The following is a 17,710-nucleotide window of genomic DNA, read 5'->3' as shown; positions in this document are numbered from 1 at the left end:
CTTTAAGCTTCGCTTCAGGTTTCAAATTCATTTTAAGTGGTCTTCTTGAGGGGGGAAGATATCCCATCAAAGCCATATCAGATGAAATAAAGTTTATTGAATTACAAGCAAACACAGCCGAGTTTGGATATCTTATATCTTATAAAGAAAATAAATAAGACACAAAAAACAATCAAACAAAAAGTTTGAAAAATACACAGATTCAAAAGGGAACAATAAAGGTCGGACAAATAAATTATAATATTATTATATAGCCCATAGCCCTCTCTCTCTCTCTCTCATACCCCTTGCCTATCTGTATAGGGACCCATCTTACCCCCTCCACCCTCCTCCAATAAAAGTGCTGGAGCTACGCCCCTGGCTTCTGATTCAGTACAGAAGGAATAGCTCCTGGGCTCAGGAATTAATTAAAGTGTATTTACGAAAAGTAATAAAAAGTGTCTCATGCTCACCTTTTAGGTTGTGATGAGCCTAAGGCTTTCAAAACAATCTTAAAAGATCTCCTTTAAATTGCTTCAGTTCTAAGTTTATTTCCCTCAGTTAGGCCTTAATGTCTAACAGATAACGTGTATCAATCAGTTCGTGGTAACGAACTGTAGTAAGGAGCGACCCGGCTCAATAGAAACCAAAACTCTAAAAAATGGAATTTTGATACCAATAGCTACATCAAAAGAATCACATTTTAATGGTGATTTTAAATATATAAGTTTCATCAAGTTTAGTCTTACGCATCAAAAGTTGAAAGCCTGAAAAAATTTGCGTTATTTTAGAAAATAGGGGGAAACCACCCGTAAAAGTCATAGAATATTAACAAAATTACACCATCAGATTCAGAGTATCAGAGAACCCTACTGTAGAAGTTTCAAGCTCCTATCTACAAAAATGTGGAATTTTGTATTTTTTGCCAGAAGGCAGATCACGGATGCGTGTTTATTTGTTTGTTTGTTTTTTTTCCCAGGGGTGATTGTATCGACCCAGTTTTCCTAGAATGTTGCGAGAGGGCTCATTCTAACGGAAATGAAGAGTTCTAGTGCCCTTTTTAAGTGACCATAAAATTGGATGGCACCTAGGCCCCCTTCCACGCTAATTATTTTCCCAAAGTCAACGGATTAAAATTCTGAGATAGCCATGTTATTCAGCGTAGTCGAAAAACCTTATAACTATGTCTTTGGAGACGACATACTCCTCCACAGTCCCCGTGGGAGGGGCTACAAGTTACAAACTTTGACTAGGGCTTACATATAGTAATGGTTATTGGGAAGTGTACAGGCGTTTTCAGGAGGATTTTTTTGGTTGAGGGAGAGGTTGAAAAGAGGGGGATATACTGGGGGAACTTTCCATCGAGGAATTTGTCATAGGGGAAGAAAATTTCCATGAAGGGAGCGCAAGATTTACTAGCATTATTTAAAAAAAATGAAAAAATAAATATGAAAAAGTTTTTTTCAGCTGGAAGTAAGGAGCAGCATTAAAACTTAAAACAATCAGATATTATTACCCATATGAGGGGCTCACCTCCTCCTCTTAATACCTCGCTCTTTACGCTAAAGTATTTTTAGTAATGTCAACCATTTATTCTACGGCTTTTGTGATCCGGGGGTCATTCTTAATGAATTGGGACAAAATTTAAGATTTAGTGTAAAGAGAGAGGTACTGACGAGGGGGTGAACCCTCTCATATGTGTAATAAAAACATAAGAATAAAAAATTCTTTACGTAAGCTAATTTATAAGTTTCGTATATCTTTTACTAATAAAAAGATTCGTAAAAAATTAAAAGTTCTAGTTGCCTTTTTAATTAACCAAAAAATTGGAGGGCAACTAGGCTTCCTCCCCCGCTCTTTTTTTCTCAAAATCATTCGATCAAAATTATGAGAAAGCCATTTAGCCAAAAAAAAAAAATTTGAAAATTTTGTTTTAATAATTCCTCTGCGGAGAGCCAAAATCAAAACATGCATTGATTCAAAAACTTTCAGAAATTAAATAAAAAAAACAAGTTTTTTCAACTGAAAGTTTTTTACTGTTTTAAAAAGAAGAGTTGGGAGAAAGAGTCAAACTTTAGCATAAAGAGCGGGGCGTTGATGAGGAAGCAGCCCCTTTCATATACGAAGTAATTTCTGTTCGTTTTCAGTTTTAATGTCGCTCCTTACTTTCAGTTGAAAAAACTTGTTTTTTTTTTATTTAATTTTAATAAAGGCTGACTTACTTCCAATACGCCAACTAATGCAAAGAATGTGTTCAGCCTTAGATTAAATTAAATAAAAAAAAAAAAACTAATTTTTTTAGCTGAAAGTAAGGAGCGACATTAAAACTTAAAACGAACAGAAATTACTCCGTATATGAAATGGGTTGTCCCCTCCGCAATCCCTCGCTCTTTACGCTAAAGCTTTTAATTGTTTTAAAAAGTAGAATTGTGGCAAAAAGTCAAACTTTAGCGTAAAGAGCGAGGGATCCCGGAGGGGACAACCCATTTCATATACGGAGTAATTTCTGTTCGTTTTAAGTTTTAATGTCGCTCCTTACTTTCAGCTAATAAAATTACTTTTTTTTTATTTAATTTCTGAACGTTTTTGAATTAATGCATGTTTGGTTTTGGCTCTCCGCACATAAATTATTAAAATGGAATTTGTATACTAATTCTTTTTTTGGCTAAATGGCTTTCTCTTAGTTTTGATCAGACGATTTTGAGAAATAAGGGGTGGAGAAGGAGGCCTAGTTGCCCTCCAATTTTTCGGTTACTTAAAAAGGCAACTAGAACTTTTAATTTTTAACGAACGTTTTTATTAGTAAAAAGTATATGTAACTTAAGAATTAACTTACATAACAAACTTTCATAACCTTATATTTTTATTATGTATACGAGGGGGTTTGTACCCTCGTTAATACCTCGCTCTTTACGCTAAATCGTAAGTTTTGTCCCAATTCTTTAAGAATGACCCCTGAATCAGAAAGGCCGTAGAATAAATAGTTGAAATTACTAAAAATACTTTAGCATAAAGAGCAAGGTATTTATCTCCTCCTAAATACCTCGCTCTTTATGCTAAAGTATTCTTAGAACCCCTCATATACGTAATAATCTCTGTTCGTTTTAAGTTTCAATGCTACTTCTTCCTTTCATTTGAAAAAACGTTTTCATGTTTATTTTTATTGTTTTCTTATAGTAATGCTAGAAAATCCTGCACCCTTTTCATTGAATTTTTCTTCACCCATGACAGATTCCTCCAAGGAAAGATCCTCCAACATAGCCCCCTCTTCTCAGCCCCACCCCCAAAAAAATAAAATCCCCCTGAAAATGTCTGTACACTTCCCAATAACCATTACTATATGTAAACACTGGTCAAAGTTTGTAACTTGCAGCCCCTCCCCCAGGGATTGTGGGGGAGTAAGTCATCCCCAAAGACATAGTTCTTATGGTTTTCGACTATGCTGAACAAAATGGCTATCTCAAAATTTTGATCCGTTGACTTTGGGAAAAATGAGCGTGGGAGGGGGCCTAGATGCCCTCAAATTTTTTTGGTCACTTAAAAAGGGCACTAGAACTTTTCATTTCCCTTAGCCCTCTTGCGACATTCTAGGACCACTTGATCGATACGATGACCCCTGGAAAAAAAAAAAAAAAAAAAAAACAAATAAACACCCACCCGTGATTTGTCTTCAAAAAATACAAAATTCCACATTTTTGTAGATAGGAGCTTTAAACTTCTACAGTAGGGTTTTCTGATACGCTGAATCTGATGGTGTCATTTTCGTTAAGATCCCACGACTTTTAGGGGGTGTTTCCCCCTATTTTCCTAAATAAGGCAAATTTTCTCAGGCTCGTAACTTTTGATGGCTAAGACTAAACTTGATGAAACTTATATATTTAAAATCAGAATTAAAATTCGATTCTTTTGATGTAGCTATTGATATCAAAATTCAATTTCTTAGAGTTTTGGTTACTATTGAGCCGGGTCGCTCCTTACTACAGTTCGTTACCACGAACTATTTTACTTTTTAAAAACCTAATTGCCGTGTGTTCTGCCAATAATTCTGCTATAAAAGAATGATCCAAAGAGCTAGCGGAGGAGGAACAGAAAACATAAACGGTAAATAAATAAACGGGTAAATAAGCGGGTAAAGGGTATACGTGTAATTCTCAAAATGGATAAGTAAGAAACGGGTAACAAAAACTTAAATGAGCAAATAGCAGGAAAAGCATCAAATAATAACGGTAAAGTTCTAGACAAGCTACTTTTTGCTATCTTAGAAAGGGCTTAGGTTATGTAAATGAAACTTTTAGGGATATATATACTGACTAAAGTTTGTCCCGCCAAGGTATTTTGAAGTACCTACCTCCGCTCTTTCTCCCTCTAGAGGGCCCTGACCTTTGATACCTTTTAAAAATCTTTGTGTTATAAAAGTGAAATTGCAAAACAGACCTTCTGTTTAAACTGTATACAAGAAAAGTATTTTCAGCTTAACAACTTTCCTCCATCCTAATTTATGAGGTTTCAAAGATCTGCAAATACGTTCTGAAATTTAGGAATGATGGAAATTAAATTTAGGAAATTAAATTAAATTTAGGAATTGATGAAAAAACCATCAATGCAGCTTAAAATTCTACTCAAACAACAAAAATTGAATTTTCAAAACTAAAACCAGAGAAAAAGAAACTGAAAACTGAAAATTAACGTATAATTTTGTTTATCAAATTCCGTTAAGTCAAGCAGGCAAAATTTCTAAGACTTAGAAATCAGAAGAGGGCTCACATAGTAGCTTGGCAATACCTTAATGTCTATTTTCGGACCTGGATTCAGTACTGAAAGTCTCATTTCCCTAGCCTAACCCCTTTTCATGATAGCCAAAAGAAGCTTGTCTAGAATTTTGCCATTATTACTAATATATTAACTTACAATTAAAACTAAAAATATTAATAACGCCTAAAATTTTTGAATAAGACAGTGAAAAGTAAAAAAAAAAAATAACACAAAAATAGCAATGGAAGTCCCAATGGCTCGGCTTCACATCTGATAGCCTTTACCAACGAAAAAGAACAAGAAAAACTACCCTTAAGTAAACATATAAATCAAAACAGAATAAACGCAATAGGAAAAAAAAGAAAGGAAATCTCACATTGAAGCAATATGGTAAAACACCACAGTAAAAACAATAAAGCAACAAGATAAATGTCTGTTATAAGTTATTATTGTATACTATACTACAGACTATAAGTAACAGGTCATTTAAGTATTTTCCTTGTGATAGGAATTTGGAAATATTTGAGATCACTGACGTTCTTTTTTACTGTTTGTGCATTTTTGTGTTTATTGCCGTATTTTTGGTTTCAAAATACGCTTTATCTTATGGTAAGTCTGAATTATCGTCTGGCACAGGATTCTAGAAAAATGAAATATTTTTTTATCCGAAACTTTACTTATGCGATAGGCTAAAACAAATACAAGTTAAGGAACAACAATGTTTAAAATTTAATTTTTTTTTAACTTTGTTCTTAAAGTTCAAACTTATTATAAATTAGGTCTTAATTGATATTTTCACCCCCTTTATTTAAAATAATACCTTTATATACATTTTAATTGACATAGTTCTTGTAAAAACTTATAATAGCCTGTACGAATATCTAGTATTTTTGTTTCGTCAGACAGTATAATTTGGTATTGACGATCAAAATAGATATTCTGCTTCTGCTGATCAAATGCTTCTAATGTTTATTAAACTATTGATTGTGTTTTTTATTGTATTTTTATTGTTGTTTATTATGTTTATTGCTATTTTGTTTAGTTAGAGTCTATTTTCAAAATTTTTTTGAGTTGTCCAAATATAAAAATTGGTGTATATACACCAATTTTTATGTTTCTTGGAATTACGTTTTTACCTGAGTTCAATAAAGAACTTATGATTACATAAAAAACAAAAGCTTTTGATTAAGTAGTTGCGAACATCTATTTGATTTTTTCACACCACATTGCAATGTTTGATGAGACAAAAATGATTTATAATTGGGATGGGCCATTGCAAGGTTTTTAAGAAATTATGTAGGCTATGTATAAAGCGGTTAACATAAATAGAGAATAAGAGGAATATCGGTTAAACCCAGTTTATAACATTTTAATCAAAAACAAGCGGAAGCCTAGTTTTGCTTTCGTTCTTCTGTTTGTTTTTTGTGTAGCACATGTTGTGTTTTTCTTTAAGGCCGTGATTAAGTGAACTAATGGAACCCAAAAATCCCATGTTAAATTGAAAATTTATATTTAAAAAGTACTCAAGTATTCATTGGCGGAAGATAACGCTTTTAAAATCAGGCCGTAGCTTCTTGAAGATGCTACAAAATGTTTGCTAGGAATTTGCTCTATTTCCTTTAATTGCTTAGAAATTTTAGAAAATGTCTCGCTCTTTTTCACAAATATACTCTACGAAGGATATTACTTTTAGAAAAAAAATCGGTATTATCATGAGCAGAAGACAATAACCTTTAAGATGATTGCAACCTTTTTTCAATGTATTCTCCTGTTTTTGAAGAGTCCCATAGAATATTTTCAGTTACCTGAAATTTTTGCATGTTTTTTGCCAGAAAGCATCGTTTCAGATTGCCAATAACACCCCTAGAGACCAGAATGACAACTTGGTATAATTAACCTGCTATTTCCGCCAATGAATAAGTGCTATTTGAAGGTTTTTTGACAAACGACGGTCTCTAGAGAATTGAGAGACAGAAGGATACCATAACTTTGGTTTTGAGCCTTGTTGTTTTCAAGTTCACTTAATGTACTACTACTACTAATAACTCACTGCAGCACCAAACCACCTGAGGCCAACACAGCTACGCACGCTCCTCATTCGTGCTCCTCGCCCACAACCTAATCTATTTCAAGCCTCCCTCTTTACACCCTCCAAGGAAGTTCCCATTTCCTTTAAATCTTTATTTATTACCTCCTCCTAACCCAGACAAGGACGACCCGCTTTCCATGTATCCCCAGACGGTTGGCCAAAAAGGACAATCTTTGGTAATCTATCATCTTTCATCCGTAGAACTTGGCCTAGCCATCTCAACCTTTCTTTCGTTATAGCCCTAGAAAGCGGGATTGAACCACATTTTTCGTACAACCTACTATTTGAAATACGGTCAGTCAGACGGGTACCCAGAACAATCCGTAGGCAATTTCTCGGGAAAACATCTAGTAAATTTTCGTCTGCTTTTCGAAGCGCCCATGCTTCAGAGCCATATTTGACCACTGTCATCACTGTAGCTTCCAATATTCTAATCTTGGTTTGCAGATTTATCTTTCCATTCTTCCAAACTTTTTTTTAGCTGTGAAAAAACACCCTGATCCTTAGCTATTCTACTTTTAACATCTTCACTGGTCCCACCATCTTTACTAATAATACTACCAAGGTGAGTGAAGCTCCCAACTTGATCAATCTTTTCGCTACCTAATGTCACCTGTTCATCTTCACTTATCCCTAGCCTTAGTAACTTATTCTTCTTAACATTAATTTTCCAGCCTATTTTAGCACCCTGAACTCGCAAAACCTTTAAATTCATTCATTTTGCTCACACTTTCATCTAATATGCTTAAACCATCAGCATAATCCAAGTCTAGGAGCGTTTTACCTCCCCATTTGATTCCGTGGTCTCCAATTACCTTCCCTGTGCTCCTTAAAACGAAGTCCATCAAAATGATCCATATGAAGGGGGATAGAATACAACCCTGCTTAACTCCTGATTTAATTCAAAACCAGTTGCTAACCTCATTTCCTACCTTAACCGTAGCAGTATTATTCTCGTACATAGTACAAATCACTTTAATGTATTTTTCTGGTATACCATATAACGAGAAGACCTTTGTTAACGCTCTTCTATCAACAGAATCGAAAGCTTGCTCATAATCGATAAAACTGAGGACCAAAGGTGTTTGACAACGAAGGGACTTCTCAATTATTAGCCAAAGAGTGAAAAATTGGTCGACATATCCTCTACCTTTTCTAAAACCGCATTGTTCTTCCCTTAAAACTTTGTCTACAGCATCTTTAAGTCTAAAAAATATCATATTACTCAGTAATTTGCTACCTACAGAGACCCGACTAATGCCTCGATAATAACGACACTCACTCTTGTCACCTTTCTTATACAGTGGTTTAATTAAAGTTTTCCTAAAACATTGGGTACTTCCCCTTTTTCAAAAATCACGTTCGTAATCTTCAGTAGCTTATTCCAAACCTCAGAGCCACCATATTTAAGAAACTCATTAATCATACTATCAGCACCTGGAGCCTTATTATTTTTTAATCCTTTTAGTACTATAGCGAATTCTTCCTCACTGAACAAATCTTCCTTCACATCCAAGGTATCACAATTTTTTCATTTTAATCTATATCTTTTCCTGAAACTTTTTCCTTATCACTAATTGTGGCCCCATTTCTATCTTTAACTGGGACTAGTCTGGATTGGCTGCTCCCTTTCAATTTATTAACATGCCAGTATAATATTTTACTATTATGCCGTCTAGCCGCATCTTCCAGATCCTCAGCAATTTCATCCATGGCCTCCACTTCACATCTCCTTAGTTCATATTTTAATGCTTTCTCCACTTTCTTTACATTCCTTTTGTTTTCATACGACCTATCACTCAGATAATTCTTGCACAAACCCCTTCTACTCACTATTAAACCTAAAGCTTTTTCACTAATATTCCTAGTAGCAGTCTTAGCACCCTTCCGTAAGACACCATCAGCAACTTCACAAATTGTTTTTCTGAAATTATTCCTTCCATCTTCTACATTGTCAAATTTTAAACTCTTAGTATTCAACTGCAACTAGTAACTTTACTTAATCACGGCCTTAAATATTTTGTTTAGGCTATTTTTTTGTTGATTAAGCCTTCCGGTCGGGAAGTCGAAACAGTCGGACTTTGTTATTTTGTGCTGCATTAAATATTTTTTTCTGTCTTATAAAAAAGTTACCCGTTTATAATATATTTTTGCTCCAATTGTAAACGGACAGGCAGAGTAGTCTAGGACATTATCTAAATTTACCTACGCAGTAAGGGCCTTCCTTCACATTTTTAATATTAGAGTAGAATGAATGATTGGGTGGGGAAATCGAACACTGTGCCATAAGGGCACAGAAATGGTTTCTTCTTACCGTATTGACACTCGTAAAATTTGTCACATTGGACTCTATCTGCGACATAATACGGACTTGAACTATTTAGACACTCGGTAACCACTGTGAGTGACAAAGGGCCTGGAATTGGCGTCACGACAGGTATTGAAAATTTTTAAATGTTGTGAATGTATAACCTGCGTCCTTATTATAGTTATAGCTCCCTCCTTGAGCGATGGAGGGGATGGGAAAAATCTTCATAAGCAAGGGGTTGCCATTCCCTTCAGCACCAGGCTTTTTACTCTAAATTGTAACTATGCTTTAGAGAATACGGTGTATATTTTAAATCATCTAACCATTAAGCAATTTCTCTGTGACTGTATGCACTAAGACTGGAACAGCTAAAATTGTCAGTTAAAATTAATGCGCTCAAGTAGTTAAACTTAATAGCCTTTAACAAGGCATTAGCAAATTATTTAAGGCGCTTGTACGACCACGTCTGGACTTCGGAATGTCATTGGCAGCCCCTTTTTTCAAAAAAGATAAGAAGTTGCTTGAGGATGTCCAGCGTCGTGCCATTAAGATGGTTGGCAGCGTGAATAAATTTCCATACGAAGAAAGACTACGTCGTTTGAAGATGCCGACACTGACATACCACATTTTAAACCAATGATTTTAACAAAAAAAAACTTTCTAAAAATACCCTTCCCGGTCTCTTTGTACAGCCCTTGCATTCTGGTACTAGAGGACATTCAATGAAGCTCCTCATGCAGCATTCCACGAGTAGACACAGAAGTCGTTTGTTCAGCCAAAGAGTCATCAATCTGTGGAATCAAGTGTCTGAGGAACCATCTGCCAGGAGTTCCTTTACAATTGAGAAGCTGCAGTCCTCCACAAGAGTCTAGATCAACCACAATCTACACCAAACGAATTTTTTTTTCATCACTGGAGCATTACAAGGATGCCAAATCCTTATATCACTCTAAGCTGCGATTTAAAGTAATTTAAGGTAAACTTTTGAATAAAGAACATAAGGTTAAAGGGTGCTTATCAGACCTTCCAGAAGCAAACATCTTCTCTCTGTCAAACTTTTTGCCCCTTTCCTTTTCCCTAAACATAATATTTGACTTTCTTCCGGGTGAATATACTGTCTTTTGGTTTCCGTCACTAATTCTTCGTGAATGAATTCAAAGTTCCACGGGGGCTAATAATTCTGAAGCTTTTAGGAAGATCGGAGAAAGATATTCTTGACCTCATATCTCCTCCTTTTAAACACAGAACATCAAGTCCCCTTGCCCCCCCCAGAAAAAAAGTTTTCAGCTCGATCCCCACTTGTCATTCCCGAGATCGTATTTTGATTTACCTATGTCCCTACCCCACTCCAAATCGTAGGCTCACTTCACCCAACGTTGTCTGTAAAACTTCTGTTCAATCCCCAAAACGGTTCCTGAGATAATGCTAATACGCTATTTTGATAAATTTGATGCACATGCTTTTTGGTTTAATTTATGTCGTGCTTGTTTGGTTTAAAGAATACCCCACCCACCCTTCTTCTACGTCATAATTCCTGGTCAACTTACCCCACCCCCAGCAATGATCCCTGAAAGTTTCAAACTGAACCCCAAAGTCTTTTCTCAGTATTGTAGAAATACCGTTTCGATCATCTGGCAACATTTAGTTTTTTCGGATATACGCTGATACTAGACACTGAATGAATATATTATAGGTCCTATAGAGGGCTGTTGTGCTAGAATTTTTAGGTGAGAAAAATGTATTATCCTCTTACCCTCTCGCCCTCTCCCTCCTAGCCTACAACCGTACGCTTGGCCCTTCCTACACTCCCTGAAAGCGTCAGCTTGATGTTTAAAGTTATTCCAGAGATACTGCACATGCAACAAGTTAATAAGGCCATATTATAATGTCTTTTAATTGACCTTGCTATTTAGACACGATTAAATTTTAATTTCCACAGGGGAATTAAGAAAAAGTTGTGCTTCTTGTACAAAAAGGCTTAGGTTTATCATAGACGCAACATTTTTAGTTGCTTTCCCGAGCACTAAAACTTGAGGTTCCCTTTACCCTCCCCTTTCCTTCTTTCGCACTACCTAAAATTTAAACTCCATTGCTTAAGCTGTTCCTGAGATATTATCAATAGTGTATTTTGACAGCATAGATACATGTAGTGTCTCTCGATATGGTTGTACTCTCTCCCCTGAATCTTAGTATCTACTTACTACTCCTCCCCTCTGATTCCGACTCCACTCCCAAGATATTGAATTTGTACTTTTTGATCACCTGGAAAGAAATGCTGTCTTTTGATTTACCTTGTTAATTAACTGCGAACACATTATAGGTCCCAAATGGAGTTAATAGCTCTCAAATATCTCTGTGGATCAGAGATAAACCATATTTATCCCCTTCCCTTTCTCCCAGTACAAGACTTAAAGCCTTCGTGCCCATCCACATTCACTTCCTTTTCCCAATAGTAGCCAATTTTGATAGGGCTGGCTGCTATCCAGTCACATTTTACTCTTGTTAATAGCACAAGTGCTTTCAACTTCTAATGAAATGAGCCTTTCCTAAATTTCTACAGCCTATTCCATACGAAGTGGCCGGGGAAAAAAGGAATAGAAAAGAACGCATTGAAGTCGTATGCCTCTTCATTAAAGGCGGCACTAAAGCGTTACGTCTGACAAAAGAGATCCAGCTATAGCAAAGAGCAGATTTCTTGCATTCTGTCACTTGACCAATTTTGATCTGAACTGGACAGAATCGTCCAAAATGCCATTCGTAATAAGCATATATGCAGTCAATAGAAAGAAATGGACGGTTACTATAGACTGTTTATCTTTAATTGTTTATAGACTGTTTATGTTAGTTATAAAACTAACAGCTATACACTATCACGGAGTCGCACATCAGCTATTCAAGTCGTGTTTAGAAGATTTATTCATAAAGAAAGGCACCTAAAACCTTAGAAAAACATTTAGACGCACATTTTCGAAGTTTCTGTGAGAAATAGAGATGAGTTGAGCGAGTATTCAGACGATTACGGATTTAACCTCTGAATTCTCTTCATTGGGAAGCATATAGTGCTGCGTATGATTGAATATATGATGTAGTGTGTAGTATGGGTGCTGGGGGTGGTAAATCCTCACCTCTTATCGTAGAAACAGTATTTGTTTTGGAAAATTATGTTGTATTTCGTAAAGCAAATGCAACTGATGGGTATTTTTCTTGCTGCATTATTAAGGAAAGTTAATCTTAAAGTGCAAGGTTTGAAGGTGGCATTCATTATATTCAGTGTAACTCTGAATATGGTAGTAAAAAAGAACAGAAACTAATGAAAAAATGTCGATTTTCGACTGAAAATAAAAATAACGGTAGAAAAAGTAAAACGCTAAGACTTAAAACGAACAAAACTTACTCTGCAAATTAAAGGGGGGGGGGGTGCCTTCTTCTAAAAAACTTGCTATTTGTTCTAATTTTTAATTTTTGCTTCCAATACATCAAATGGGAATCCTTTTAATTCTAACAACTCACCGCAGCATCAAGCCACCTGAGGCCAACACAGCTGAGCACACCCCTCCTCCGTTCTAATCTATTTGAAGTGTCCCTCTTTACACCCTTCCAGAATGTTCCAATTTCCCATAAATCTTTCTTCACGACGACCTCCCACCCAAATCATCGCCGGCCTGATTTTCGTTTAGCCCTAGACGGCTGGCCGAAAAGGAAAATCTTTGGCAATCTGTTATCCTTCATCTGAAAAACGTGCCTGATAAACCTCAACCTTTCTCTCATTATAGCCCTAGAAAATGGGATTGAACCACACTTTTTGCACAACTTACTATTTGAAAAACGGTCAGTCAGTCGGGTGCCCAAAACAATTCTTGGGCAATTTCTCTAGAAAACATCTAACAAATCTTGTTTTTCGGAGCCCCCATGCTTCAGAACCATATTTGACCACTGTCGTCACTGTAGCTTCCAATATTCTAATCTTGATTCGCGAACTTATTTCCTATTCTTCCAAACTTTTTTCAACTGTGAAAAAGTACACTGGGCATTGGCTATTCTACTTTTAAGACACCCACCGTCTTTATTAATTATACTACTAAGGTAAGTGCAACTGTCTATAAATAAAGCTGTCCACATGATTGGTCTTTTCTTTACCCAACGTCAACTTTTCATCTTCGCTGACTCCTAGAACGACTTCGTTTTCTTAACACTAATTTTCAAACCTATTCTAGCACCCTGGACTCACAAAATTTCTAAAAGTGCATTCATTTTGCTCACACTTTCGTCTAGGATGCTTAAGTCATTTGCATAATCTAAGTCCAGGAATTTTTTGCTTACCTTTTTGAGTCCGTGTTCTACCATTGCCTTTCCTGCGCTCCTTAAGACGAAGTCCATTAAAATGATCCATATGAATGGGGATAGAACACAACCTTGCTTAACTCCTGATTTAATGCAAAACAGGTTGTTTAACTTCATATCCTACCTAAACTGCAGCAGTTTTATCCTCATACTTAGTACTAATCACATTAGTGTATCCTTCTCTTAAAACTTTCTCTACAACATCTCCAAGTCTAAAAGGTGTAATCGTACTAAGTAATTTGCCCCTACACAAACCATACTGACGCCTCTATAATTACCACACTCACTCTTATCACCTTTCTTATACCGAGACTTAATTAGAATTTTCTTAAAATCGCTAGGTACTTCCCTCTTTTCAAAAGTCATATTTATGATCTTCAGTAACTTATTTCTAAGATCATTGCCACCATATTTAAGAAACTTATTTACCATACTATCAGCAGCCGGGGCCTTATTTTTTTATTCTTTTATTTCTGTCACTAATTATCCCTCGCAAAGTAAATTTTCTTTTCACATCCAAGGTGTCACAAAGTTTTTCATTTTCCTCTATATCTTTTCCTCTAACTCAATCCCAGTTTAAAACATTGTCGAGATGTTCTACCCTCCTCTCCTTAACTCTTCCTTTATCAGTGATTGTGGCCCGTTCCAACGTTTGACTTGGACAAGTCTGGATTGACTATTCTCTCTCAATTTATTAAAATGCTAGTACAATATTTTATTATTATGCCATCTAACTGGATCTTCCAGATCCTCAGTAATTTTACACATGGTCTCCACTTCACACCTCCTTAGTTCATATTTTAATGCTTTCTCCACTTTCTTTGCATTCCTCTTATTAAAATATGATCAGTTACTCAGATAATTTTTGTACAAGCCCCTTCTCGGATATTAAATAAAAAAAACTAGTTTTTTTAAACTGAAAGTAAGGAGCAATATTAAAACTTAAAACGGACAGAAATTACTCCGTATATGAAATGGGTTGTCCCCTCTGCAATCCCTTGCTCTTTACGCTAAAGTTTTTAATTGTTTTAAAAAGTAGAATTGTGACAAAGAATCAAACTTTAGCGTAAAGAGCAAGGGATTGCAGAGGGGACAACCCATTTCATATACGGAGTAATTTCTGTCCGTTTTAAGTTTTAATATCGCTCCTTACTTTCAGTTTAAAATCTAGTTTTTTATTTAATTTCTGAACGTTTTTGAATTAATGCATTTTTGATTTTGGCTCTCCGCACATTCATTAGTAAAATGAAATCGGCATATTAATTTTTTTTGGCTAAACGGCTTTCTCTTAGTTTTGATCAGACGATTTTGAGAAATAAGGGGTGGGGATGGAGGCCTAGTTGCCCTCAAATTTTTTGGTTACTTAAAAAGGCAACTAGAACTTTTAATTTTTAACGAAAGTTTTTATTAGTGAAAAATATACTTAACTTAAGAATTAACTTGCGTAACAAACTTTTATGCTCTTATATTTTTTATTATGTATATGAGGGGGTTTGTCCCCTCGTTAATACCTCGCCTTTTACACTAAATCTTAAGTTTTGTCCAAATTCTTTAAGAATGACCCCTGACTCAGAAAGGCCGTGGAATAAGTAGTTGAAATTACTAAAAACACTTAGCATAAAGAGCAAAGTATTTATCTCCTCCTAAATACCTCGCTCTTTATGCTAAAGTATTTTTAGAACCCCTCATATGCGTAATAATCTCTGTTAGTTTTAAGTTTTAATGCTACTCTTTACTTTCAGTTGAAAAACTTTTTCGTGTGTATATTTTCATTGTTTTTTTATAGTAATGCTAGAAAATCCCGCGCCCTTTTCATTGAATTTCTCTTCCCCCATGACGTGTTCCTCCAAGAGAAGATCCTCCCACATAGCCTCCTCCCCTCAACCCCACCCGAAACCAAAAAAATCCCCCTGAAAACGTCTGTACACTTCCCAATAACCATTACTATATGTAAACACTGGACAAAGTTTGTAACTTGCAGCCCCTCCCCCACGGTCTGTGGGGGAGTGAGTCATTCCAAAGACATAGTTAAGATGGTTTTCGACTATGCGGAACAAAATGGCTATCTCAAAATTTGGATCCGTTGACTTTGGGAAAAAATGAGCGTGGGAGGGGGCCTAGGTGCCCTCCAATTTTTTTGGTCACTTAAATAGGGCACTAGAACTTTTCATTTCCGTTAGAATGAGCCCTCTTGCGAGATTATAGAACCACTTAATCGATACGATGACCCCTGGGAAAAAAAAAAAAAAAAAAAAAAAACAAATGAACACGCACCCGTGATCTGTCTTCTGGCAAAAATACGAAATTCCACATTTTTGTAGATAGGAGCCTGAAATTTTTGCTGTAGGGTTCTCTTATACGCTGAACACGATGGTGTGATTTTCGTTAAGATTCTATGGCTTTTAGGGGGTGTTTCCCCCTATTTTCCAAAATAAGGCAGATTTTCTCAGGCTCGTAACTTTTGATGACAAAGATTAAATTTCCGTTTTTTAGAGTTTTGTTTACTATTGAGCCGGGTCGCTCCTTACTACAGTTCGTTACGACGAACTGTTTGATAGGTGGTGGAATAGGTTTGTGAATTCAGTTTTTTACTATTATATTTATTGATTCTGAATTAACATACCAGAACAGTATTTTACTGCTATACCATCTAGCTGTATCTTTCCAGATCCTCGGCAATTTTATCCATGGCCTCCACTTCACACCTCCATAGGTCATATACTAATGCTTTCTCCCCAAACTTAACAATCCTGTTATTTTCATATGATCTATCACTCAGATAATTCCTGTACAAGCCCCTCCTTTCTATTAAACAAGAAATATATTCACTAATATTCCTAGCTGTATTCCTAACTTTCTTCCCTAAGACACCATCAGCAACTTGGAAAATTATTTTTCCAAAATTATTCCATCCATCCTCTACATTGACGAATTTTGAACTCTCTAGTTAAGCATTCAACTCTCCCTAGAAAGTTTCTTTCAAATTTTCATCCTTGACTAAACCAGCGTCATGGCGTCCCAAAAGGTAGTTACCCTTCTGAGCTGTAAATTAGCCCTAGACTCTATTAGACTGTGATCTTTACTTTTAACATCAATAACATCACTTATACCCTATATCTTGTATTGGTCCTGCCAGTTTTTGGTTTGCAATAACATAATTAATAAGATTAGCTGTCTTACTATCGCTTGAATACCATGTTAACTTATTAACCATTTTATGACCAAACACTGTATCGGTTATAACTAATTTTTTATACCTACAAATTACAGCAGGCTGTAGCCATTACTGCTTTATTTCCTGCACAGAATTTACCTAGGCTAGGATACCATCTATCCATATTTCTACCGACTTGGGCATTACAGTCTCCTAATAAATACACCATATTACTACCTAGGACCCTGTCTATTTGTTCTTGTAACTGTAAGTAAAATTCATCTGAGTCACAAGTATCTCTGTCAGACGGCTCTATAGGGGCATATACTAGTACTATGACTGATATCCTGCACTTTTTAGCCATAAAACGAGCGATTAGTATTTTATTATTAATACCCTCCCAGCCTAAACAAGACATAGCAGCTTCCATATTCATCATGAGACTTACTCCTTGTCCATGCACACCGTCCTTCTCGCCAGATTAAAAAAAATTCTACATCACCCAATTTCATGCTTCCTACCCCTGTGATATGAGTTTCTGAAAGTCCAGTTCGAAGCGTCTGGATTTGTCGCTCAAAATGCTAAAACGGTAGTTGTTTTTTAACGTCGCAACATTCCAAGTTGCAATTTTTCATATTCTTTAAGTAATTGAAATTATTTTGGCCTTAGGAAAAGCAATAGTCTTGGATACCAGTACAGGTTGGAAACCAACACATCTTTTCAGGTTTACATCGAGGTACTCAAGCCGGTTTAGAACCGGACAGCAAGAAGTCCCTGGGAACGCTAGTTGAATGGAGGCTTAGTTCGACGCTAAAGTTTGACTCTTTCTCTCAATTCTACTTTGTTAAACAGTAAAAAACGTTAGCGTAAAGAGCGGGGCGTTGAGAAGGGAACAGCCCCTTTCATGCCCGGAATAATTTCTGTTCGTTTTAAGTTTTAATGTCGCTCCTTACTTTCAGTTAAAAAAATCTAGTTTTTTAAATTTAATTTCTGAATGTTTTTGAATTAATGTATGTTTGATTTTAGCTCTCCGCACATAAATTATTAAATTGAAATTTGCATATAAATTCTTTTTTTGGCTAAATGA

Source organism: Artemia franciscana, chromosome 16 (genome assembly GCF_032884065.1).
Source record: "Artemia franciscana chromosome 16, ASM3288406v1, whole genome shotgun sequence".
In the NCBI taxonomy this organism is placed as follows: domain Eukaryota; kingdom Metazoa; phylum Arthropoda; class Branchiopoda; order Anostraca; family Artemiidae; genus Artemia; species Artemia franciscana.
Note: the sequence above shows the minus strand (reverse complement) of the source record.